We start from the raw sequence: 26,687 nt of genomic DNA on the forward strand, positions 1-26,687 counted from the left end.
AACTAAAGAAAAAATTATTCAATGACATTTGTTAAAGCAGAATACAGGAGACTTTATTTGTGACCGTTGCAATAGATAGGGAATCACTACAATGAGATTTTGCAGGGGAAGAGAGAGACTGAGCTCAACTCCAAATATATTATAGAAAAGTAGAAATGGATAGCCAAGAAGAAGGATGGCTTGAGTGAATGGAAAATTACTAAAAAGAAATAACAGAGGAAAGAGGAATTCTGGCTAAACTGACCTAACAGGATTCTTGCTGAAGACAGACCAGGGTGATAAGACATCGCCTGAGGAATAGTGGATAATGAGTAGCCATATCAGATATTGAGAGTGATCAGATGTCAAGGGTAGGGGGTTTTATTAAACGGACCTACAAGGGTTTTTTACTAAAACTGGATTTTACAAAAAAGTCTACATATGGGCCAAGGAGAAGGTTTAGGATGCTGACTATAGATTGGTCAAGGCAATAATCTTTGTCACCCGAAATATGGTAGTTTGGAAGAGTGGGGATAAGTGATCTAGAAATTAAAGTTACGTTTTCCTGTATATTTCAGGGTTATACAAATAAATTACCTGTGTTTAAAGCTCAGAAAATACGAGGTTAGAAGATACTTGATAAGACCACATGCTTACAAATTTATCAATATACTTTAATCTGTCATGTAATTTGTGTACTCAAATATGCTCACTAAAAAGTTTGTTTTTAAAGAACATGGGCCAAAGCAGAAGGAAAGGATTCCTTGCATATTGCTCCAATTACACTTTGTAAACTTTAAGCTTAAAGTTTATGAAGAAACTTACTTATTCTTAGGTAAATATAAACATCAAGTCTATGCTATTATCATAGTGTTGGCAAATCCTGTAAATTCCTATTTTTGTTCTACATTTAGGCTATGGCAAAATCGAAGCTTTTTATTCATTCAAATTTTCAAGAAAATTTTTACTACACAGGTCTGTCTAAATTGCTGTGGGCTGAATAGTTAATACAGATTATCCTTTCTCTAAACTTGATGTTGAGGAAATGAAAAAGAAAAAGAATGCAAAAATCTTGATAGGAAGGCATAGGTAGGGAAAGATTTTGGATTGAGGGGAAACACATAATGAAGAAGAAACAGAAAATAGATTCAACAACAGTTGGTGAATCCAGGTCCTGAAAGTTCAAGAAGATGTGGTATTAAAAGGGATAGAAACACTCCTTCCTCTTAGATAGAATGGAAGAAAAAGACTAGGTATGGCAGATACTGTAGACTGGCTCACTCAACACTACCCCAATATGCTTCCTGCTAAAATCTTTATTTCTCGACCTTAGAACTAATGTTCTGTAGGTGTGAGACCTGCAAGGAAGTTGTGAGCAATGTATGGTAGTAACCACATGTAAGAAGATGATATCTACCGGAAAATAACAAAGGTGTATTGTTCTAGGATCAACCATGGAGGCAGCTGTCTTGGAATTATAGCAGAAACAGCATAGTTTTTGGGCCTGTCTCAATAACAACTTTCTTAGTAAGCCAGTTCTATAGTTAGGTTTAGAGTATTGTTCCTAGAAATTTAGTCTACAGTATGTTCCTTCAGATCTCCCAGTGATTCTGAGAATTATCAAATACCTTTTATTAAACTAAGCTAAGTATAATTTTTAAATTAGGTAGAATGGGTTCTTCTGTCTATGTCTAAGAATCCTTATGTAGACAGTAATTGGTATCAGAAGAATGGTGCTACAAGTAACAGAATCTAAAATGTAGTATTGGCTGAATTGAAAAGATGGGGAAATGAATATTAAAGACACAATCATTTTACAGGTATTGATCTACTTATGACCTATGCAACTTACAACCATTCGACTTTACGACCGCAATCACTAACCACGACTGCTCCGCGTCTGGCAGCGCAAACGTTGCCCAGCTGGGTGTATGACAGGGCAGACCAGCTTCTGGCAGCACTACCATCTCCGCGTGCACCATTTCAACTGTACATGTAGCCTACTCAACTTACGACCAAATCGTGTTACGACCATTCCGCGGTCCCCACCGTGGACGTAAGTCGAGCACTAGCTGTAGTCTGGAAAGCTTGTGACCATGGTCAAGCTCTTGCCTGCTATTCCTTAGACTGTAAACCAAATGTCAACCAAAGCTATAGCATTAAGAAAAATGGTAGGAAATTTCAGAAGTTGACATATTCGGGCTCCTTTTTATGGCTTTTAGAAAAGTTTTATAAGAAAGTGATGAAGTCAGACTGCAGAAATGGAAGAAAATATAAATGTACTAAGAGAGACGCTTTCAGCCTTTGGCCTGAAATTTACGTTTACTGAAATTCTGGTAATTTGTAGCCTTCAGGGATTGAAAAAGCTAAAGGCTTTGTACTCCAGTCGGAAGCCACAAGACTGATACTCTGCTGGACAAATTCTCTGATCGAATTAATAGCGCTTTTTTTCTCAACAGAGCTTATTGTGTCAAATGTCCTGAAGGTGGTAATCATCAAGCTAAAGGAGAAGAAAAGAATGGATGGTGTGCAAAGGTAAGCAGCTAAAAGCCCCCAATTCTCAGGCTTAGAAAGTTTATCTACATCAGTGATACTTAAAGTGTGGTCCACTGACTGGCTGTCAGTTCATGAATTTTTGGTACTGATCAGTGAGCAAATAAGGGGCTTGAAGCAGAATGTAAATTAACTTTGACACTATGCATACCATTTAGTTTAGCTGACTTTTTGTGTTGTATATATTTAAGGTGTACAATGTAATGTTTTCATGAAGTTATACATAGTGAAATGGTTACTATAGTCAAGCAAATTAGCATATCCATTATCTCACAAAGTTATCCTTTTGTCTGTGGGAAGTGCACCTGAAGTCCACTCTGTTAGCAGATTTCCAGTATACAATAAAATAACTGTAGCCCTTATGCTGTACCTTAGATCTCTAGACTTATTCATACTACGTATCTGCAACTTTGCACCTTTTGACCTACATCTTGCCATTTCCTACCCTCTTCTCCCTCCTCTCTTCCCTAGTAACCACCATTTTATTGTTTCTATGTATTTGGCTTTTTAAAGATTCTAGATATAAGTAATATTAGGCAATGTTTTTCTCTTCTTGTCTTATTTCACTTAACATAATGTTCTCCATGTTTACTTATGTTATGGCAAATGGCAAAATTTTAGTTTTAAGGCTGAATGATATTTCACTTTGTACATATACCACAATGTCTTTATCCATTTATTCACTAATGTAAATTTGTTTCCATATCTCGGCTATTAGGAATAATGCTGCAATGAATATGGGAGTACAGATATCTCTTCAAGATCCTGATTTCAATTGGTTTGGATATATACCCAGACATGGGATTGTTGAACCTTATGGTGGTTTTGTTTTAAATTTTTTGGGGGAAGCTCCATACTATTTTCCATAATGGCTTCACCAATTTACATCCTCACCAACAAGGTTTCCCTTTCTCCACACCCTCACCAACACTTGTTTTTTCTTATCTTTTTGATAATAGCCATCCTAACTTGTGTGAGGGGGTATCTCATTGTGGTTTTAATGTGCATTTTCTTTATGATTGGTGATGTCAAATGACGTTTTTATGTCAAGATTTTCTCAGTGAAGGAAGCAGTGTGTTGATTTACATTCTGGTCTAAGCACCTGTCTGTAACTTTGAGTAGCACTAGTCTAGAAAAGATCTTTGGCTATGATTACCTGCACATGAATTAACTAGAAATAAATATGCTGGAAATCTACTAAGTTTTAAGAGAATACATTTCTGAGAAAGTCCCCAGCCTTTTTATAACAATCTGTGACTGTTAAACTCAATAGCAATCTCCAGGGTCTCGAACCTGTACCAAAAGGAAGCAAGCTGCCCAAAGTTGTGTGGCTTCCAGAAAGGACATCATTCCCAAAGCTTAGCTGAGATGTAACCAGAAGGATAATGTATGAGTAATAACTATGCAAACGCAGAATCAAGGAAAACAGAAGGCAATGGACAAGGGAAATCCTCCCAGAAAATTTTGAAGATTTCAAGGACTGCCAGATGGGATAACCAAGGAATTTACTGCCAATGCAAGCAAATTTTACTATTCTACTTCAGAATGACCTGATGATTGTTAGGGCTCAGGTTTTGCATCCCCTTATTTCTGAATAGAAGTTTTATTGTGGTATTCTCTATCACATCCAAACCTGATCAAGAAATACTGATTTTTTTTCTTTTTCTTTTTCTTTTTTTTTTACTGGATGCAGTAATTAGATGAAATTATTACCTCTGTTGGGAGGAGGTCAAGTGTGGTGGTCCATACATGGGAAGAAAGATGTGTATAAATATTTTCATAGTCAGAAGGATAGACTAGAGCAGAGAATAGAAGTTTCCTACCCGGGTCAGGCAAGGTGGCTCCCGCCTGTAATCCCAGCACTTTGGGAGGCTGAGGCAGGCAGATCACTTGACGTCAGGTGTTCGAGACCAGCCTGGCAAACATGATAAAACCCCGTCTCTACTAAAAATACAAAAATTCGCCGGGTGTGGTGGCATGTGCCTGTAATTCCAGCTACTTGGGAGGCTGAGACATGAGAATTGCTTGAACCCAGAAGGCAGAGTTTTCAGTGAGCCGACAGCATGCCACTGCATTCCAGCTTGGGTGACAGAGTGAGATTCCATCTCAAAAAAAAAAAAAAGAAAGAAGTTGCCCACCCAATATCCATATTTCCTTTCTTCCTTTCTTTTTTACTAAAAGTGTCGCAATGTTTTGGAAACATTTCCCAGCATCCCCAGCAGATTAGCTTGACTGTATTTTACACTTCTTGTCAAAGATGTGAAGAAGTTACTGGTTAGAACTTTTGATGAAGCTCCTTAAAAGGGAGTAGGAAGGCCCAGCTGAAATATTAGCTGGTATTTCCACAGCCTTCTTGAGAACAGACAACAAAGCCACAGCCTAAGGATGGTGGTGTTGCCATACCAGTCCTGCAGTATGTACTCACCTCAGGAATTCTACATGAGAAAAAAACAAACCTCCAATTTGTTGGAACTGCTTTTATTTTTCCAGTGTCTATAACTACCAGTCAAATGTGAATCCATAATTAATACACTAGATAAAATATAAGTAATTTTGGAGGTGATAGGAAAAGAGAATAAGAGAGTTCATATATGTTTTTTCCATTTATTTAGTGAACTGGAAGTCCAGGCTTATCTGTTTGAAAATCTGAATCAATTCAATAAGAGTTTTTTTGAATGTCTATTGCCTACGTGGCAGTAATATTCATTGAGAGTAATCTTTACCGATTATACCACAACCTTTATGTTACATTTCCTCTTTTCAGGACAATTTTGAAGGTCTACATTTGAATTCATCTCTTTTTCTATTCTGTCCACTAAGATAAAACTTGGAAGAAATTTTATAGCTGCAGATTGAAAACTTGCCAGTTTGACAACTTGTATCCTGCATTTGTATGTCTCATAATTGAGCACTTTATACCCCCAAGACAGCACATTATATTTAACTTGCATCATTTATAGTCATATACTCACATGAAAATATAGTCATGCATCACTTAGCAACAGGAATAACTTCTGAGAAAAATGATGTTAGGTGATTTTGTTACTCTGTGAACATCATAGTGTGTACTTACACAAAACTGAATGGTATCGCCTACTACACACATAGACTCTGTGATCCATCCTATTTCTTTATGTCATAAATCTATATATTACATTAATATACTGAATACTATAGGCAACTATAACATAACGGTAAGAATCTAAACATATCTAAACACAGAAAAAGCATTGTGTTATGAGATTACCATAGCTACATCATAACCAGGCAATAGGAATTTTTCAGCTACATTGTAATTGCATGGGCAAACTGTCATATATGAAGTTTGTAATTGACCAAAACGTCATTATGTGGCACATGACTATATATGTATTTTCTATTATGAATGAGATTTGTTTCATAAGTTGTCCACACTCACTTTCTGTCATGGACATTAATTGTTTGCTTACACAGCATTCATTTTCACCTTCTTTCCTAAGAGTGACTATATTTCTGACTAGGTAGCTTCCCCTCTTCCATGTAGCTGATATATACTTACACTAATTCACACATATTGCATGCATTTAAGCTTTCCATCATACATAACGTTATGGCTGCAGAATGATTTCTGTCTTTATACAGCTAGCAGACCTCCATAGACAGTAAATAAAGAGACTACATATGGGAGAGAGGGGGTTTGTGTGAAAACTAGATGAATAACAGAGTGGTAAGAAACAGTGCTGATGGGTGATGGTATATTTTGCATCTAAGTCCATTTTTCCTTGCTAAAAAAGAATACCAGAGACTGGGTAATTTATAAACAACAGAAGTTTACTGTATTTGGTTCGTGGTTCAGGAGGCTGAAATATCCAAGAGCATATTGCAGGCATTTAATGAGGGTTATCTCGTGGCAGAAGGTGAGAGGTGGAAGTGAGACAGAGAGAGGCAAATAGGGGTTGAATTTATCCTTGTGTCAAGAGCCCAAGTCTGCAATAACTAACGCAGTCCTAAGATATTGGTATTAATTCATTCTTAAGGGTAGAGCCCTCGGGACCTAACCACCTCTTAAAGACTCCACTTCTTTTTTTTTTTTTTTTTTTTGAGGAGGAGTTTCGCTCTTGTTACCCAGGCTGGAGTGCAATGGCGCGATCTCGGCTCGCCGCAACCTCCGCCTCCTGGGTTCAGGCAATTCTCCTGCCTCAGCCTCCTGAGTAGCTGGGATTACAGGCACGCACCACCATGCCCAGCTAATTTTTGTATTTTTAGAAGAGACAGGGTTTCACCATGTTGACCAGGATGGTCTCGATCTCTTGACCTCGTGATCCACCCGCCTCGGCCTCCCAAAGTGCTGGGATTACAGGCTTGAGCCACCGCGCCCGGCCAAAGACTCCACTTCTTAATATTATTACAATGGCAATTAAATTTCTACTAGTTTTGGCAGAAACATTCAAACCATAGCACCACTACATAATAGTTACTTGTTGCTGAATCCTCTGAGACCAGAGACTTGACAAAGGGCAGGCCCCAAGAGTGCCTGACTCAGTGTACGTAACACACTGTGGCAGGCTGTTAATGAGAGAGGACCCTGAAGCCTAGCCAGCAAGGTTAGATCCTGGATAATCATTCTGAGCAACCCGAAGAAAGAGAAAAGAGGCGAGCAGAAGTCCAGGAGTCAACCTGGAGCAAACGCTAAAGAAGCAAAACATCATAGTATTAAAGAAACTGTAGGAGCTAGAGTTCGTAGGAGGCTTCAAAGATCAATGTGAGCATCATACAACAGACTAGCAGAAATGAAGTCTGGTTTATGTGTAAGATAGCATATTTCAGGAACAAATCCTGCAGAAGTAGGAAAACAAATTTCAGGCCCCTTTTCTGAATGTTTTAGTTGCTCCTAATAAAGGTGAGTATACTCCTAAATAGTATTTAATTGAAAGTGAATATCATGGCACATTGAATTACCTACACTTAAAAAAAAAATCAATGACCTTATCATGCAGGAATAAGTTAACTGCTATCATTATTAAGCAATACCATTTGTCTTAGTCTGTTTGGGTTGCCATAAAAAATGCCATAAACTGAGTGGCTTGTAAACAATAGAAATCTGTTTCTCAGAGTTTTGGAGGCTAAGAAGTCTATGACCGAGTTGCTGGCAGATTTCCTGTCTGGTTCATAGAGGGCAGATTCACTAGTTCATAGAGAATGCCTTCTCACTGTGTCTGCACGTGGTGGAAGAAACAATGGTCTCCATGGAACCTCTTTTATAAGGGCATAAAGGCTCATCCAAAAAGGCTCTGCTCCCACTACCGATCTGCCAAAGGCTCCACCTTCTAATACTATCACACTGGGGGGTTAGGATTTTAATATACGAATTTTGGGGAAACGCAAACATTTAGACCATAGCACCATTATGCCAGGTACTCCTAAGATCACTTAACATGCATTATCTCATTTAATTTTTATAACAGTCTGTGTTAGTCCCTTTTGTGTTGCTTTATAAAGGAATACCTGATGTTGGATAATTTATTTTAAAAGACGTTTATTTGGTTCACAATTCTGCAGACTATACAAGAAGCATGAGCACGGAACCAGCATCTGCTCTTGGTGAGGGCCATAGACTGCTTCTACTCATGGCAGAAGGTGAATGGGAGCTGATATGTGCAGAAGTCACATGGCAAGAAAGGAAGAAAGGAGTTGGGGAGGTACCAGGGTCTTTTTAACAACTGGCTCTTGCAGCACTAATAGAGCAAGAACTCACCCCTGTGGAAAGGCATTAATCTATTCATGAAGGATATGCCCTCATAATCCAGACAACTCCCAGTAGGCCCCACCTCCAACATTGGGAACAAATTTCAACATGACGTTTTTGGGGGCAGACATCCAGACCATAGCACAGTCCTATGAGTAGGTACTGTAATTATCCCATTTTGCAAATGAGAAAGCTAAAGTTCAGAGATAATGAGTAATTTGCCTAAGATTATCCAGGTAACAAATGGCAAAAATTGACTAAAAAACCAAATATATCAGGTTCCAGAGAGAATGTACTCCGAAGTGCATATTGTGCTGCCTCCCTGGTATTTCCTAGGCTGTCTTCGGAGATACAGGTCAGAAGTTTATACAGCATGTACACGAAGGAGTCATTTCATCCATTGAGCAGTGAAATATAAATGCATTGCTAATACAGAAAAAAAAGACTTTTTTCAAGAAAACAGGAAGTTGCTGAGCTGAGAGAAGGACGGAAATGCCCTCTATTCCACAGGTTCATCTGGAAATTCTCACCAAATAGCAACTGCAATGAATTGCTTGCCACCAAAAAGGTATTTTATAGTAAACTAAAGGTAATTATTTTCTGGAATAATTGAATTCTTGTTAATGTAGTTTGTTGAAATGTCTGATATTTTCAAGAGGATCCTGGGAATATGGTAGATGAGCACTTGAAGTTCTCTGTATGACTCATAATCTAATACAGGATACGATAAGCAAATGCTAAAGAACCTTTACATCTCACAATAATCAAGTGGCTTTCCTTTCTGTGTTTTTGTGAGCATCACAAGATTCCAAAAAGTAAAAATTAGTTATTGCAATACCAATCAACGGAGATTATTCCATAGACAACACCATTTCAGGTGCTTTGTAGGTTGTGTCTATCAAAAAGAGGAGTAAGTTTTATACTTCAATTGCAATTTAAAGTAGTTTAATGAGAACTCAGAAATGTATACTCGTGCAGTTGAGAACAAAGAGGGTGCAACTGGGAACAAAAGGGAAAATATAATGGAATTAGAAAAAGACTTCTATCTTCCCCTCTACTAGATATTTATAAAGTTATTATCTGTCAATCTCTGAATATACATTTTCTAATCCAAATAGTTTTATATTTCTCTTAATAGATAATTGACTAGGGTTAATAATAATACTGGAAGTAATTGCAATGAATACTTTTATAACAGATGTTATTTTATTTAATTCTCACAACTATTAATATCACCACTGAGTAACAGAGAGGGTAAGACTCTTACCCAGAATCATATGACTAATAACTAGTAGAAATGAGATTATGAATTCAGGCAGTCTGGTTCTAGCCTACATATTCTTAACAAAACTTCTAAGAGAACTGTTTGGTCAGAAGAAATCCATGAGGAACAAAAGCAAGAAGAAGCTTTGATAAAATCGAAGTTTAGGTTCTGGGAAAGATTCAGACTGAGACAAAAACATAATTCAGGTATGGCTTAGTCCAGTAAGAGGGAGCAAGATCATACAATCCTTGGGGGAGGAAAAACAAACCCTGGACAAAGCAGACTAGAATCAGGGCAAAGAGTAGAATCAGAATCAGAATCAAAGACAAAGAGTAGACTAGAATCAGGGCAATACTGGAGGAAATCTCTATGGATTGCCTCTAAAACTGAAGAGGACTGAACTTGCATCTATTCTATTGGTCTCTAACTGTCTAAATGTTCTATAGCTATAGCTTATTTATCGAAACTGCTTATAGAATTATACGACTTTACCTTTAATAGCTAGTATCTTTTTGGTAATGTAAGAAATGCTTTTAAAGGCAAGGCATGTCCTATAGTACCATAGCCATTTCACCTATTATGTGACTGTTAATGGACTAGTTTATATGATACTACCATCTACCTGCATCCCATTGGAAAAATTACTCAACCCATCCAGGATTTAATTTATTTCTTTGTAAAATGAGAAATCATAAAATATTAATTTTTATACACATTTCAGCTTAAAAGCCCTGCTAAGTATATATTAGCAAGTAAATCAGCACAAATCAGTACACACATTGAAAAAATATTATAATATAATGTAAAGAAAAATATAAACGCAAATGACAAAAAAAAACAGAAAAAATGAAATGGCACACACTTGTCTATACTGTTCATTTGGCATTGATTGTTCACTACTTTGTGACATTGCTTCTACTATTTAAATCATGTGTCAAATGACTTTATTATATCCATTTAATTAATTTGACAAATGGATACCGAGCACCTTCTAGTGCCGGGGACTGTTCTAGACACAGAGCATACAGTGGTTAAAAATCAAGGTCATTTAATTTACAAAAGAGATTAAAATTACATTAGGAGGATAAAGCCAGTCTTAGGCATTTTATAATTGTATTCAGTGATGCTTAGCACATGATAGCTCTTCAATTATTTTGATTCAGTTTTAGCTTTCTGCATACACAAAACCTAGTATTTGTATTGGGGATATTTTTTCTCTAAAAATAAGCAGATCAATATTGTTTTTAATCAAAAGTATTGCAGCCGGGCACGGTGGCTCACCCCTATAATCCCAGCACTTTGGGAGGCCGAGACGGGTGGATCACGAGGTCAAGAGATTGAGACCATCCTGGTCAACATGGTGAAACCCCATCTCTACTAAAAATACAAAAGTTAGCTGGGCATGGTGGCGCATGCCTGTAATCCCAGCTACTCGGGAGGCTGTGGCAGGAGAATTGCTTGAACCCAGGAGACGGAGGTTGCGGTGAGCCAAGATCGCACCATTGCACTCCAGCCTGGGTGACAAGAGTGAAACTCTGTCTCAAAAAAAAAAAAAAAAAAAAAAAAGTATTGCAACACCTGTGACAAAATTTCAGAAACACTCTGTGTTGGCACCCTGCTGTTGTTGATCACAGTAAAATTGAATTCTAATCATCAAGATTTCTAGATGACCAAATATGTCCAAGTAATTTGGAGACTATAAAGACAAATTAAATATCTGTATTATTGATGCACTTAACATCAAATGAAACAGGAATTACAAATCTAATTAAAAGTGGCTAAAAATTAAGGAAACAAATTTCTTTCATCATACACAACAGAAAATCTGGAGTGCATTCCAGTTTCAGGAGTGGTTGCTAGAGAGATTTTACAATGTCATTAAGACCCAGGTCCATTGTTATTTTTCAATGTGCTATCTTCAGTAACTGGTTACTTACCACATAGTCATAATGTGGGTGCAGCACTTCAGATATCATCTACTCACCAAAAGATCCTAAAGGTTGGATTAGAACAAAATAATGCTTCTGTTCCTTATGTCCTTTTTAAACCATAAAAATAAAATAGATAACTTCTTCAGTTAACAGACTCTATTTCATGTCTCATTGTCTAGAATTGCATCACTTACCCATTTATAAACCAAATTTTGGCAAGAGAAATGACACTATCATGAGTAACTTATAATACATCCTCAGTAAGAAAATGGTTTATGCATTATTACCCAACACATGTGCACACACACACACACACACACAGAAACATACATATGCACCCACAGATATGCATATGTCTATATTTATAAAACTAAAACAAAAGCCTCACAAAATTATTTACCCTTAATGCATGTAATGTACTTTATTATTACTTATAATATTCTATTTCTTTAATTTAAACATGTTGATCATACCTCTTCCAAAAGATTGAAGAGAAGGGAACCCTATCAAACCTATTTGATGAGGCCAGCATTACCTTAATGCCAAAGCAAGACAAAAATATAAGAGAAGTACTGATAAATATTGATACAAAAATTCTCAATAAAATACTAGCACACATAATTCAGTAGCATATTAAAAGGATCATACAAGACTATACATCATGAACAAATGGGATTTACCCCTAGGATATAGGGACAGTTCACCATAAAACAATCAATCAATTCAATATGCCATATCAACAGAGCAAAAAAAAAAAAATCCCATGATATCTCAGTTGATGCAGAAAAAGGATTTGACAGAATTCTCTCTTTCAATTTCCAACACTCAACAAAACAAGAATAGAAGAAAATTACTTAAACATAATAAACGTCATAAATGACAACCCCACCATTAACATCATACTTAATGGTGAAAAGCTGAAAGCTTTTTCTCTTCGATGAGAAACAAGACAAGAATGCTGCTGTGGTTTAGATGTTGTTTGCCCCTGCCAAAACTCATGTTGAACTTTGATTCCCAATATGGCAGTATTAGGAGGTAGCACCTATTGGGTGGTTTTTGGATCAAGTAAGTGGGAGCTGCCCTTATGAACAGATTAATGCTGTCTCTCAGGAGTGAGTGGGTTCTCACTCTCACCAGAATGGATTGTTCCCTGAGAAAGTAGGTTGTCATAAGCAAGCTCAGCCTCTCTTGCATGCCTCTTTGCACATTCTCACTTGCCTTTCTGCCTTTCCACCATGTCTTGACACAGCACATGGCCCTCACTAGAAGCCAAGCATATGCCAGTGCCATGCTCCTGAACTTTTCAGCCACTGGAATTGAGAGGTAAATAAGCCTCTTTTCTTTGTAAATTACCCCACCTCAAGTATTCTGTTACAGCAACACAAAATGGGCTAAGAGAGATGCCAGCTCATAGCACTTACATTCAACATAGTATTGGAAGTCCTGGGCAGAGCAATTAGTCAAGAAAAAGAAATAAAAGCAGCCACATTAGAAAGAAAAAAGTGAAATTTTGTTCACCGAATGACATGCTTGTTATGTATAAAACCCTAAAGACTCCACAAAACAATTAAGAACTAGTAAATGAATTCAATAGTTGCAGGATACAAAAATCAACATACAAAAATCAGATGCACTTCTCTACATTAGTAATGAACCATCTGAAAAGGAAATTAGGAAAATAATCCCACTAGCAATAGCACCAAAAAGAATAAAACACTTAGGAATTAACTAAGGAAAAAGTACTTGTACACTAAAAACTGAAAAACATTAATAAAATTAAAGAAGACACAAATAAATGGAAATAAATCCTGTTTCCATGGATTAGAAGACATAATATTGTTAAAATGTCCATATTACCTGAAGTAATCTACTGATTCAATGCAATCCTAGCAATTTCAATTGCATTTTTTTGCAGAAACTAAAACAAAATCTAAAATCTGTTTGTACTCTCAAAAGATTCTGCTAAGCCAAAGCAATCTTGAGAAAGAACAAAGTTGGAGGCCTCATACTACCTGACTTAAAAACATATTGCAAAGCCACACTAATAAAAACAGTATGTTACTAGCATAAAAACAGACATACAGACCAGTGAATCAGAATAGAGAGCCAATAAATAAACCCTTCTGTTAAATGATCTTTGAGAAGAGTGCCAAAACTATGCAATGGGAAAAGGATAGTCTCCAACAAATCATGTTAGGAAAACTGTATATCCACATGGAAAATAATAAAGTTGGATCTTTACCTTACATCATATGCAAAAATTAACTCAAAGTGGATTAAAGACCTAAATGTAAGGCCTGAAACTTGAAAGCTTCTAGAGAAAACCTAGGGAGAAACTCGATGACTTCGTATTTGGCAGTGATTTCCTGAATATGACACCAAAAGCACAAACTGCAAAAGCGAAAATGGACAAATAATACTGCATCAAACTTAAAAACTTCGGTTCAAAAAAAAAGAAGCAATCAAAAGAGTAAAAAGACAACTTATAAATGGGAGAAATATTTTAAAATCATATATGTGATAAGGGGTGCTGTGGTCTAAATGCATTCCCCATACTGTTCATCTGGAAAATAGAGATAATAATCTGCATCTTCCAGGTTTGTTGGGAGAGTAGCATGCTGTATGTTAAGGCCAAGCAAAGTACGTAAAACACAGATGTTCAGGAAGTGGTAGTTTTTTTTAAAAAATTCAGGTGAAATTCACATAACATAAATTAACCACTTAAAAAGGTACAATTCAGTGAAATTTAGTGCATTCATAATGTTATGCAACCATTACCTCTATCTAGTTTGAAAACACTTTCATCAACCACAAGGGAGATCTAGAGTGGCAACTCTTCTGTAGACAAAAATCCTTTGGATCACATGGGTGGTAAAGCAAATGGCATCACAATGAGAACAGTAAGATCGTATTCTATGGCTGATTAATTTTTCTGTGATTTCTGATGTGATGTTATCTGGGAAAGTTCAGCAAAACTGGCATAATTTTTAGCCTACTTGTTTTACAGGTTACTTTTAGGATTTTTCACTTCACAATCTGCAGGTTTTTTAAATGTCAGTTACTATTTTCACTCACCATAATGCCATGAAGTTTCACTTAGGCACATTACCCAGCCACGTTCAATGCCAATTTCTTATACCACAATTTATTAATGACTGAGTCTAGGTGTTTGCTAATTTACTCAGAATTAATTGTGCACTTTAATGATTTTCATTGAATCTGCTCTCATGTCTTTAGTTTTCATACCCATAAGTACTACCTGTATACTGATGAAAATTTTCCCATCAGTTATATATGTGATATGACTATAAATATTCTTTTTAATTTTTTTTGTATGACTCATAAACTGGCTTAGAAATCAGTTGCAAAATAGGCAAATGTTTTCCCAAGTGATAGTGACATCCATGGATTTTTTTTTTTTTTTTTTTTTTTTTTACTTAAGAGAGTATTCTTATGTACCTGAAGGTGGAGGGTCCCAGGGAAAGCTTCCCATTTGCCCTCTGAAGGTTTGCTGAAAAATCAACTCACAAAAGAAAAATAACAGGAGAAATGGAATATAAATATATTAATGTGCACAAGGAGGGGAACCAGAGTGATTAATTCTACACCCCAATCAGATGCAGAAATTTACATACCATTTTGAGGTTAAAGAAAGGAATGGGGGCTTAGAACATGGCCAAAACTAGGTGTTGTGGTAAATCAGATTGTAGAGGTGAGACAAGTTATGGGAGCAAGAGAAGAGGAGGCCTTGCTGATAAAGGTGGTCTTGGTATGTAAATGGAATCTCATAGGTAGGAACCATCAAAGAGAATAAATGGTAAGTGTTTCTCTCACATCCTGAAAGGTGTCAGACTCTCGGTTAATATTTGCAAGATTCAGAGAAGGAAAAGCCTAGCAAGAATTGATGAAGAGTCTGTATAGATAAAAACCTCTCCCAAAAAGATAGCTTTGCAGGAAAACTTCTGCTTGCTGGCTCTCTGAGCAGCCATCTCAAAATATCTCTAAGAAATATATTTCATGATAAAATATTTTGATTTCCTTCAGTCCTCACTTTGAAACTACAAAATGTTTCGGCTCACTGTAACATCTGCCCCCTGGATTCAAGCAAAATGTTTCACATGAAAGCCATGTTGATAGTTCTGAAGAGATTTGGGTTAGTTTGTTAGATAAGAGATAGACAAAGGAGAGGAAAATACAAATTGGGATAAAACAATCAAATACATTATCTCATATCTCCATTAATTAGTTTCTTAGTCCTAAGAATAAAACAGCTCGGTTAAACAGTTGTGTCCCATTCCATGAGGGGGCATTGCAGATGAGCTAGATCTCTGTATATGATGCAGACAAATGAATCTTTAATAAGAGGCACCTCTATGAAAACAGAAGAAAAAACAAAGGTTAATGCTCAAGTAGTCTATAAACTAGTTTTTCTAGAGTCTTTGAAGTATCTTCAGATTGCTGTAGCAATCTGACAGATTTTTCTGGATTGTAGCTTGAATCAGTTGTTCAACTGAACCTTCTGACCAGCCCATTCTACAGTAGGCACAAAGGCTGTTAAATATAAATTACTGTGGTGATTTTCCTGAAATTTATATTAAGTTGTTTAGCTTTAGTTTGCAGGGCTTCAAGAAAAATACAGTTTTAATTTTTGGTGATTTCATGTCAGAAAAATAGAAGAAAAATTTGGAAATATTAGTTTGTAGACTCGTATCCAGGAAAGAATTCAGGATTCAGTTCAAACCATAGGCAATTTTATTATTAAAGAATCAAAAACCATGGGCAAGGCTAGAATCTAATAACAGGTCTACTATAGCTTTTTTCTAAAGCATAATTTTTTTTCTAGTTTTTTTCATATATATATATATATATATATATATATATATATATATATATAATCTTGCTCTGTTGCCCAGGCTGGAGTGCAGTGTATGATATCAACTCACTGCAACCTCCACCTCCTGGCTTCAAGCAATTTTCCTGCCTCAGCGTCCTGAGTAAGCTGGGATTACAGGTGCATGCCACCACCCTTGGTTGATTTTTGAATTTTTAGTAGAGATAGGGTTTCATCATGTTGGCCAGGCTAGTCTCAAGCTCTTGAAATCCTGACCTCAAGTAATACATCCGCCTCGGCCTCCCAAAGTGTTGAGATTATAGGCGTGAGCCACCACACCTGGTCTGGTTTTTCATTTTTACCAGGGGTTACTTGCATAAATTGCAGCAAGAATAATGATTGGCCATAAATACCTCTCTTATAGTTGACATTCTAGAACACTTTTCTTTTTTGAGATGGAGTCTTGTTCTGTTGTCCAGGTTGGAGTGCAGTGACCCAGTCTCGGGTCACTGCAACATCCATCCCCTAGCTTCAAGCAATTCTTTTGCCTCAGTCTCCCTAGTGGCTGGGATTACAGGTGTGTGTTACCATGCCTGGCTAATTTTTGTATTTTTAGTAGAGACGAGGTTTAGCCATGTTGGTCAGGCTGGTCTTGAACCCCTCACCTCAAGTGATCTACCTGCCTTGGCCTCCCAAAGTGCAGGGATTACAGGCATGAACCATCACACTGAGTCTATTGGAAACTTTTTAAAAGGAATCTCAGTTTAGACTTTGAAAAGGCTTGAGGCTATGAATCCAAGCTAAGGATTCACCATCAGACTTTGTAATACCTGTATGAATCCAGCAAATTACTCGCTTTTGGAGGGCCTATAATATTCTGAGGTCCGTGAGTCTGTCAGAAAGTGACACTCTTTACTTACTCCAAGGTCAGAAACCTAGTAAAGAACTGTATCGATAAAGTAGCAGGTCAATATTTACAAGAGGCTTTTTTTGGCTCTATAAAGGCAATTTTAATTCCTCAAAGCAATTTGGTCATAACTGAAAATAAATGATTTTAGTCAAAGTCTTGGCAAAATAACCGGTATATCCAATTGTGTCATGTTGCAAAAGAAAATACTTATTGAACTTATGCAAATAACTATATTGCCATAAAGTAAGAATACTAAGGAGTAGTTTCCAAATTCTGGAGAAGTTAGGTAGAGAGAAAGGTAAATGTTTCAATTTTGCTCTCTTGACTCTGGAAAACAAAACATAAAAAGAATCAGCAATGTGTAAAACAAAAAGTTACTAAGAAAAGCATTTTAGTCCTCTATCAGTTTAGTTTCATGCAATTAACTCTTGTTTTACATGATGTTGAGTTAGCAATCTTGATGAACACACCAGCTTTCTAGCTAGTACTGGCAGTTTTTAATCTAGTCTAATGGCATGATCTTGAAAGTTATCAGAAACCTGTATTCAAGAGTACTTGTCAGGGTCTTTTCCACAAATTTTCCTTAAGAAGAAGTAAATGTTGGACTGTGGCTATTTCTAAACAGGTTTTTCAGAAGACCCAAAGTAAAACAATAATTGTCTGTGGATGAAAAAGGCTTAGAATAGCCATAACTAAAGATGCAATTAATAAAAAGAAATTCATCATTTCTGTGACATACAACTTAACATGATAATTATAATTATTACTGATAATCTATACCAAGACATATCAGAACTTTTAGGAATCTCATACGATTTTAGAACACATATTAATATATTTATACAAATCTAATTCACAGAAAGTTAGACACTATTACTTATTTGACAATGTTTTCTGTATGGTTTTAACATACTAAATAAGCCCAATATGTTTTTCTTGTGCTTTCAGCTGCCTTAATATCTAACAGTTTAGTTTGAGGTCAAAAAAGACCGAATTTAAAATATGAAATTTGGTTTTGGAAAGGGTCAAATATCAAAATTTTAAAATATTTGATCAAAGTAGGATCACAGGTCATGTGTGGTGGCTCATGTTTGTAATCACAGCACTTCGGGAGGCCGAGGCTGGCAGATCACATGAGGCTAGGAGTTCAAGACCAGCCTGGCCAATATAGCAAAACCCCACCCATACTAAAAATGTAAAAGTTACTCAGGCGTGGTGGTGTGCTCCTGTATTTCCAGCTACTTGGGAAGCTGAGACATGAGAGTTGCTTGAACCCGGGATGTGGAGCTTGCAGTGAGCCAAGGTTGTGCCACTGCACTCCAACCTGGGCAACAGAGTGAAATCCTATCTTAAAAAATTATATAAAATCACAAGTTACTGTCAAACAATAATTATTTATTTAGCCAAAGTAATAATTCACAAGGTTTCAATAAGCAAAATTTTACTCTTTGATAGAGCAGAGACTCCATTTCCCAAGCAATCAAAATACCTAATAAAGATAGCATGAGGAAAACTGAATGTCTTTTCCTTTCCCCTCACTTTTTTTGAAGTTTACTTAGAAGGTTACCAAAAATATTTTGCACTTTTTTTTTAATTGAGATGGAGTCCGGCTCTATCACCCAGGCTGGAGTGCAGTGGTGCAATCTCAGTTCACTGCAACTTCCACCTACCAGGTTCAAGCAATTCTCCTGCTTCAGTCTCCTGTTGCTGAGAGTACAGGTATGCTCCTCCACACCCAGCTAATTTTTGTAGTTTTTGTAGAGATGGAATTTCATCATGTTGGTCAGGCTGGTCTTGAACTCCTGACCTCATGATCTGCCTACCTCGACCTCTCAAAGTGCTGGGATTACAGACGTGAGTCACTGTGCCTGGCCATTTCGCTCTCATTAATACTACATGCAAGTCTTGTTCCAAAGACAATGCTAAATTTTATCCTTACATCAGTGTATTATTAATACTAAATATAATCTTAGTGATATCTTATGCAATATCATTCGGTTTTGACCACAAAAAATAAAACTTCCAGATTTAGAAGAAGATGGCCAAATAGGAACAGCTCCAGGGTGCAGTTCCCAGCGAGAGTGATGCAGAAGGCAGGTGATGTCCGCATTTCCAACCAAGGTACCAGGTTCATCTCAATGGGACTGGCTGGACAGTCGGTGTAGCACTAAGAGGGCAAACCATGGCAAGGTAGGGTGCTGCCTCACCCCGGAAGTTCAGTGGGCTGGAGGACGCCCTCTCCTACCCAGTGGAGGCCATTCAGGACTTTTCCAGCCACTCCAGCACTCCGGTTCTGATACCACACTTCTCCCATGGTCTTTACAGCCAACAGACCAGGAGATTCCCACTGGGCCAACAAGCGCTGTGGGTTTCCAGCACAAATGTGGGCAGCTATTTCAGCTGGCACTGCAGGTTTCCAGCACAAATCTAGGTGGCCATTTTAACTGGCACCTGGAACATCTGCAAGACAGAGTCACCCATTCCCCTGCATAAAAGGGGTCACACACATGCGTAATAAGTAATCATACATCCATGTTCACTCTTAGTGAACATTACTAGATTTGAGGCTTAACATTAAAATGCAGTAAAATTAGGCTCTATACATCAAAAAGGTGAAACTTAGGGCACCAAGGTGCTCTGTGCTCAGCATTCATAAACTGACGAGAACCAGTCCATGGTTGATGGTCACTTATCAGGAAGGAATGCTTTGTAAGCTGATGAGCTGTCATATCAAAACCGTGAAAAGGGAGGGGAGTCTGGCTGCAACATCAGGCAGTTAGGTGATAGAGTCTTCTGTTCTTTGCTTTCTAGGGTTGGTTTCTGTTTAACCCTTATGAAAAAAATGTCTAGTGATGGTTATTGAGGAAGGGCATATGCTGGCTGAGATTGACCTCCCGTCTTGTCATGGCCAGGAAACTTAATTTTAGAAGTTTTTCTGTGGTCTTCTTGGCCAAGAGGGGTCCATGCAGTTGGTTGGGGGGCTTAGGATTTTATTTTTATTTCATATATCCATTGTGTTCTTTATTTTGGTTATTCTTCATTTATGTAGTTTCCAGGACCTATCATTTGTTCTGTTTAACAAGCATTTTCCTTTTTCATGGGTGCGATCATTTCTCTTATCATTCTGAGAACATGACTTATACTTAAGTCTTTTTTCGTTTGCTATATTTACTCTGTTTCTTCAGAAGTTAGTTTTTGTGTTTATAGATTGTGGTAAGTTTCTTACATGCTATCTGTTGTTCAAATATTAATTGGTATTTCTTGTGTGTGTGCTTATCTTTGTTTTCAAAACTCGATTAGACTGCCTATAGATGTTGTTTTGTAAATAAACTTGTTCATGAGAATTATGGGAAGAAACAGTATGTGACTAGAAGGGGTGTGTCGACAATGTATATTCTAAGTGTGGCTGCTAACTATTTCTACTTATTCTGAGCAAAAGGCAGCAGCAAAATTTTGTAAGAACTGCCCCTCAGAGGCATCGTTATCCAAGATGCTCTGAATACAGCTCTCCATTATTTATGCTGAAATTCCAAAAAGCTCTTCATAACATTGACTCTGAGTTTGCAAATCTCTGTTTTCACAGTGTTCTTCATGTATATTTTGGACTACTGTTTATTCTAGTTTTGTTTTTCTAACTATAGTGAATACGATTCTCAGTCTACAAACTCATGTGCACCAGAACTATTGCATATTTTATTTCCTATATATCAACTACCTATATCTTTGAACCCAGTACTTTTCCTTGGTAACTACAGCGTGTGTGTGTGTGTGTGTGTGTGTGTGTGTGTGTGTGTGTGAATTATAATTCTAAGTCCCAGCTCTGGTCACAACACCTCATTAGTACCAACACAGAAGGGCTGCTTACATCCCAAAAAGTGTCACTATATATAATCAGGATCAATATTAGGTTTGCCTACCTTACCTCTTTACAAAAGCTATACCCAGGTGGGCATAGCATAGCCAGAGGGGCACTAATCACATTTAGCATCAATCTAACAGTATGCCTAATTTGCATATATGTGAAACCTATACTGAAGGTTGGAAATAACAGAGCTAGTTGTGCACTCAATTAGCATACATAACACAAATATATTAAGGTTTCCTAAGTCTAAGAACCCTCAGGATGCGTAGCTTGATGGCATGTGTTTCCACTGCCACACTTTATGCAGCCCTCCACTCTTCTAAGGCTTGAATGTTGTGCCTCTAGCTGGAGACTCCTGAGCTCGTTTGCAAAGAGCCTTCATACCAGAGCTCATCCACAACAATGGCCTAAGTAACCACAGGAAGAAAGTACATCCACACCCTAAAAGCAACCAGTCAGCAATTGCGGGCACCCATCTAAATGTTAAACCTAAGATAAAGGTTAAGATATCTTTTACCCTTGCCGCAAAGAAATATGCCTGACTGTGGTGTGTATTAATAGGAATATTTATTTAGGTTCAAATTTATATTATATAATCTTTTCTTATGCTGAGTAATTCCATAATAAATGTAAGTAATTTGAAAAAAAGTATCTCTGCTCAGTTTCCCTTTGTTATGTCAAAGCCAGGGGGATAAATGTGACAGGATTCCCTGTAGGTCTTAGACATGCTAAACTCCAGCTTTGACTGATATGCTTTGTGAACTTATTATGATTTAACAATTAGTAGTTTTGTGAAATTATTAAGAGCATGGATTCTGGAGCCTTTGAGTTCTAATCCTGGCTCTGGCATTTAGTAACTGTGTAACTCAGGCAAATTATTTAACTTCTCTGTTTCTCAATTTCTTCACTGGTAAAGTGGATACGGTAGTAGTACCTAGCTCATAGGGTTATCATGAGGACTAAAGAAGTTGTTACATGTACAGTCTTAGAACAGTACTTAGCACGTATGACCTCTCAGTAACTGTTATCTAATACTGTCATTATTTGATCTTTTGCTTTATGTCAGCCTTCCCTCTAAAGCTTTGCTGTCCAATACAGTAACTAACCACATGTAGCTATTTAAATTTAAATTGATTAATATTACATAAAATTTAAAATCCAGTTCCTCAGTCACAGTGGTCAATTTAAAATCACTCAATAACCGTATGTGACTAATGGCCAATATTTTGGACAATTTACACAGTCATCTCTTGGTACCTGTTGGAGGATTAGTTCCAGAATCCCTGCAGATATCAAAATTTCTTAAGGAATTCCCCAGAAGCCCAGGCAACCAAAGCAAATATGGACAAATGGAATCACATCAAGCTGAAGAGCTTCTGCACAGCAAAGGAAACAATCAACGAAGTGAGAAGACAACTCAAAGAACAGGAGATGATATCTGGAAACTATCCATCTGCCAAGGGATTAATAACCAGAATATATAAAGAGCTCAAATAACTCTGTAGGAAAAAAATCAAATAATCTGATTTAAAAAGGGGCCAAAGATTTGAATAGACATTCTTCAAAAGATATGCAAATGGAAAACAGGTATATAAAAATGTTCTCAACATCAATGATCATCAGAGAAATGCAAATCAAAATTATAGTGAGATATCATCTCATCCCAGTTAACATGACTTTTCTCCAAAAGAAAGGCAATAACAAATGCTGGAGAAAATGTGGAGAAAAAGAAACTCTCATGCACCATTGGTGGGAATGTAAATTAGTACAACCATTATGGAGTACAGTTTGGAGGTTCCTCAAAAAACTAAGAATAGAATTATCATATGATCCAGCTATCCCAATGCGGGGCATATACCCCCCCAAAAAGATTCAGTATATCAAAAAGATATCTGCATTCCCATATTTGTTGCAACACTGTTCACAATAGCCAAGATTTGGAAGCAACCTAAGTGTCCAACAACAGATGAATGGATGAAGAAACCGTGGTAATTTTATACAATGGAGTACTATTCAGCCATAAAAAAAGAATGAGATTCTGTTATTCGCTACAACATGGATGTAACTGGAGGTCATTATGTTAAGTGAAATAAGCCAGGCACAGAAAGACAAACATTGCATGTTCTAACTTATCTGTGCCATGTAAATATCAAAACAATTGAACACATGGAGATAGAGAGTAGAAGGATGGTTACTAGAGGCTGGACAGGGTAATGCAGTGTGCAGGAGGGGAGCTGGTGGTGGTAAATTACTACCAAAAAAAAATAGTGTGAAATAATGAATAATATCAAGTACATGATAGTACAACAGGGTGATTATAGTCAAAATAATTTAATTGTATATGTTAAAATATAATAAGTCTATGATTGCTTGGTTTGTAACACAAAGAGTAAATGTTTGAGGGAATGGATATCCCATTTTCCATGATGTAATTACTACATTTTGTATGCCTACATCAAAATATCTCATGTGTCCCATAAATATATACACCTACTTTGTATCCACAAAAATTAAATATAAAACACAAGCAAAAACAAACCACAATTACATACAACTTTGCACACATGGGGATGGCTCTACTCAAAAAGAGGAATAATAGCAAGTATTGGTGAGGATGTGGAGAAATTAGAACCCTCATATGCTGTTGTTGGGAATGTAAAATGATGTGGCCACCATGGGAAATGGTGTGGTAACTCCTCAAAAAGTTAAGCATAGAGTTACATATTACCCAGCAATTCTACTCCTTGGTATATACTCAAGAGAATTGAAAATACATGTTCATACAAAAATTTTTACACAAATGTTCATGGCAGCACTATTCATAATAGCCAAAAAAATGGAAACAACATAAATGCCCATAATCTAATAAGTGGACACATCAATTGTAGTATATCCATATAATGGAATATTATTTAGCTGTGAAAAAGAATGAAGTACTGATACATTCTATGACATGGATGAACCTTGAAAACATTATGCTAGGTAAAAGGCCAGACAAAAAGGCCATATGTCCTATAATTCCATTAATATGAGATGTTCAAGATTAGGAGATAGAAAATAGATTAGTAGTTGCTTAGGGCTGGGAGGCAGGTTTTAGAGAGAAATGGGAGTGACTGCTAATGAGTACAGGGTTCTTTTAGGGTAGATGAAAGTAATCTGGAATTAGTGTTGCAAGTTGCACAATCCTGTGAAGACACTAAAAAACACTGAGTTACATACTTTAAAAGATAAGCTTTATTGTATGTGAGTTATATTCCAATAAAACTCTTTAAAAGATTGTACTGTTTATTTAAGCTCATACTTCATCGGTAACTTTTTTTATTTAAAAAAATTGCATGCACTAATCATGTAGTAATAAAAAACATATTTTTTATTAAAATGAAGTACTGTAATTGGTTCATATATGCAAAACAGTTCCTACATTAATAGTTCTGGGGTTGTTTTTGTTAAGCAATTAACAAAATCAGCAAATAAAAAAAAAAGAACAGCAAAGTGGCCAAGTTCACAATTATGCCATTCTTCTTTCAGGGCACTTTTTTATTATACTGTACTATGTTGGTGATTGTTGCTATCTGTGTCTCACTCTCCTCTACTAGGGTTTGAGCTCCTTTAGAAGATGGATCAAGTCTCAGTTTTGTATTTTAGGGCTGATCTCAGTGCCTGGAACATCCCAGCTATTCATTAAATACCTATTGAATGATTGAATGAATAAATAATAAATTATAAGCTTTATATCAGTCAATAAAAATTTCCAACTTTATCAGTTCTCTTCTTTTTCAGGAATAGCAATCACTGATACTTCCTGATTCATAAGAGCTCTATCAGTCATCCAAAAGGCATAGCAATATAAATTTTGGTAAATTTTTTGTATAAAATAGTCAATTGGAATATACATAAGTCTGCCTAAATGCCTTAAAATGACAAATAAGAATATAAGTCTTTTAAATATCTGGAAGTAAAAATTCCCCTTGTTCTTTCTTTTTCAAAATACATACCACATCTAGTACAGAGTGCTAAGCTGTTAAAATTACTGAATTAACAATTTGGAAGCTGAGAGAATGAAATCTTAACAAACGTATGACAAGAAATATTGTATCGCACTGTGATTCTCATTTTAACATATGGCGATTTAGTTTGGGCTAGACTGTCTGGTTCTTTTTAATTGATGAGAGGCATACATGGTTCATGCTTCTATTAGTCAGCTCAAGCTGTCATAACAAAATATCACAGGCTGAATGGCTTAAACAACTTAATAACTCAATTAATTTCTTACACTTCTGAAGGCTGGAAGTCTAAGACCAAGGTGCTGGTCAATTTGGTTCCCTGGTGAACACTTTCTTCCTGGCTTGCTGACAGGTGCCTTCTTGCTGTATTCTTACATGGTGAGATGGGGGCAGGGGTGGAGGAGAGAAAGATATCTGGTTTCTTCTTTTTTTGTGAGACAGGGTCTCACTCTGCCATCTAGGCTGGAACACCCATTGCAGTGGTGAGATCATGGCTTCTTGCAGCCTCGACCTCCTAGACTAAAGCTATCCTCCCACCTCTGCCTCATGAGTAGATGGGACTATGGTTGTGCACCACCATTATTTCTGCTTACGAGAGCACTAATCTCCACATGAAGACTTTACTTTCATGACCTAATTTAAACATAGTTACCTTCCAAAGGCCCCATCTCCAAATACCATCACATTGAGGATTAAGGCTCTGACATAGGAATTTGAAGGAGACACAATTCAGTTCATTGCAATGTCCTAACAATCTAATAAATTGAGGAGAATTCATTAATTGAATCAGTCAATAAAGCATTTATCAAGCACCTATTATGTACTAGGCTGTGCTTTAGGTACTGGGAGTATAGCAGTGAACAGAAACAGCAAAAAATTTTTCTCCCTTCACAGAACTTTTATACCTGATTGCATCTGATGGTTTACCTCCCTACGTAATCACCATTTCTCAAATTTGTTTCTATATCTCTAGCCAGATTGCTTCTAGATAGGGCCTTGACTATTAACCCCAGAGATTATGAACTGGTAATATTCCATAAGAAAAAATAATTATGCTTTTGAGACCATTTTTTCCTTGAGGGTATGAACATATAATGGAATATGTTGTCAAGTACATCCTAAGTAAAAAGTATCTTTTTGAGGAATGTTTTCTTTTCATTATCTCTTCCCTTGTAAGAAATGTGGACCATCTATCATCCATACAGGTGGTGAACTCTGCCATTGGTCTGGCTGGATGAACTCATAACTGAAACTCTGGAATCATGTTTATAAAGACTGATGATATGGAGCTCCCAGCACACTCTCTTCTGACTGATCTTGAGTATGCTCCCCTATATAACCATGGGAGTAAGTGTAAATGACAGTCATGAAGGAATACCATCTCCACTATCCTTTCCAGTCCAACATGCTGTATTGGAGATAAAATGTTGAAATAAGTACTGTAAGTTGGTTAGCATGTCAGGTAAAACACACACATGTACACATATATACCACTGTCTTTTATGGTCACAGGGGAAATACAGTATGTTTTTATGAGTTTTTATACAGAACTGAGGATTCTTCTTATTTCCAATAGTTTGTTATAATGTTCAGACATACAGAAAACGTAAAATAATTTTACAGTGAAC

The 26,687-nt window shown here is 36.7% G+C and overlaps 1 pseudogene; it reads left to right on the top strand.

The window, feature by feature from the left end:
• The first annotated feature begins 12,471 nt into the window (after positions 1-12,471).
• Positions 12,472-26,687, top strand: part of LOC101029172 (mitochondrial pyruvate carrier 2 pseudogene) — a 47,590-nt pseudogene continuing 33,374 nt past the window's right edge.

Source organism: Saimiri boliviensis, chromosome X, assembly GCF_048565385.1.
Source record: "Saimiri boliviensis isolate mSaiBol1 chromosome X, mSaiBol1.pri, whole genome shotgun sequence".
Taxonomy (NCBI): Eukaryota; Metazoa; Chordata; class Mammalia; order Primates; family Cebidae; genus Saimiri; species Saimiri boliviensis.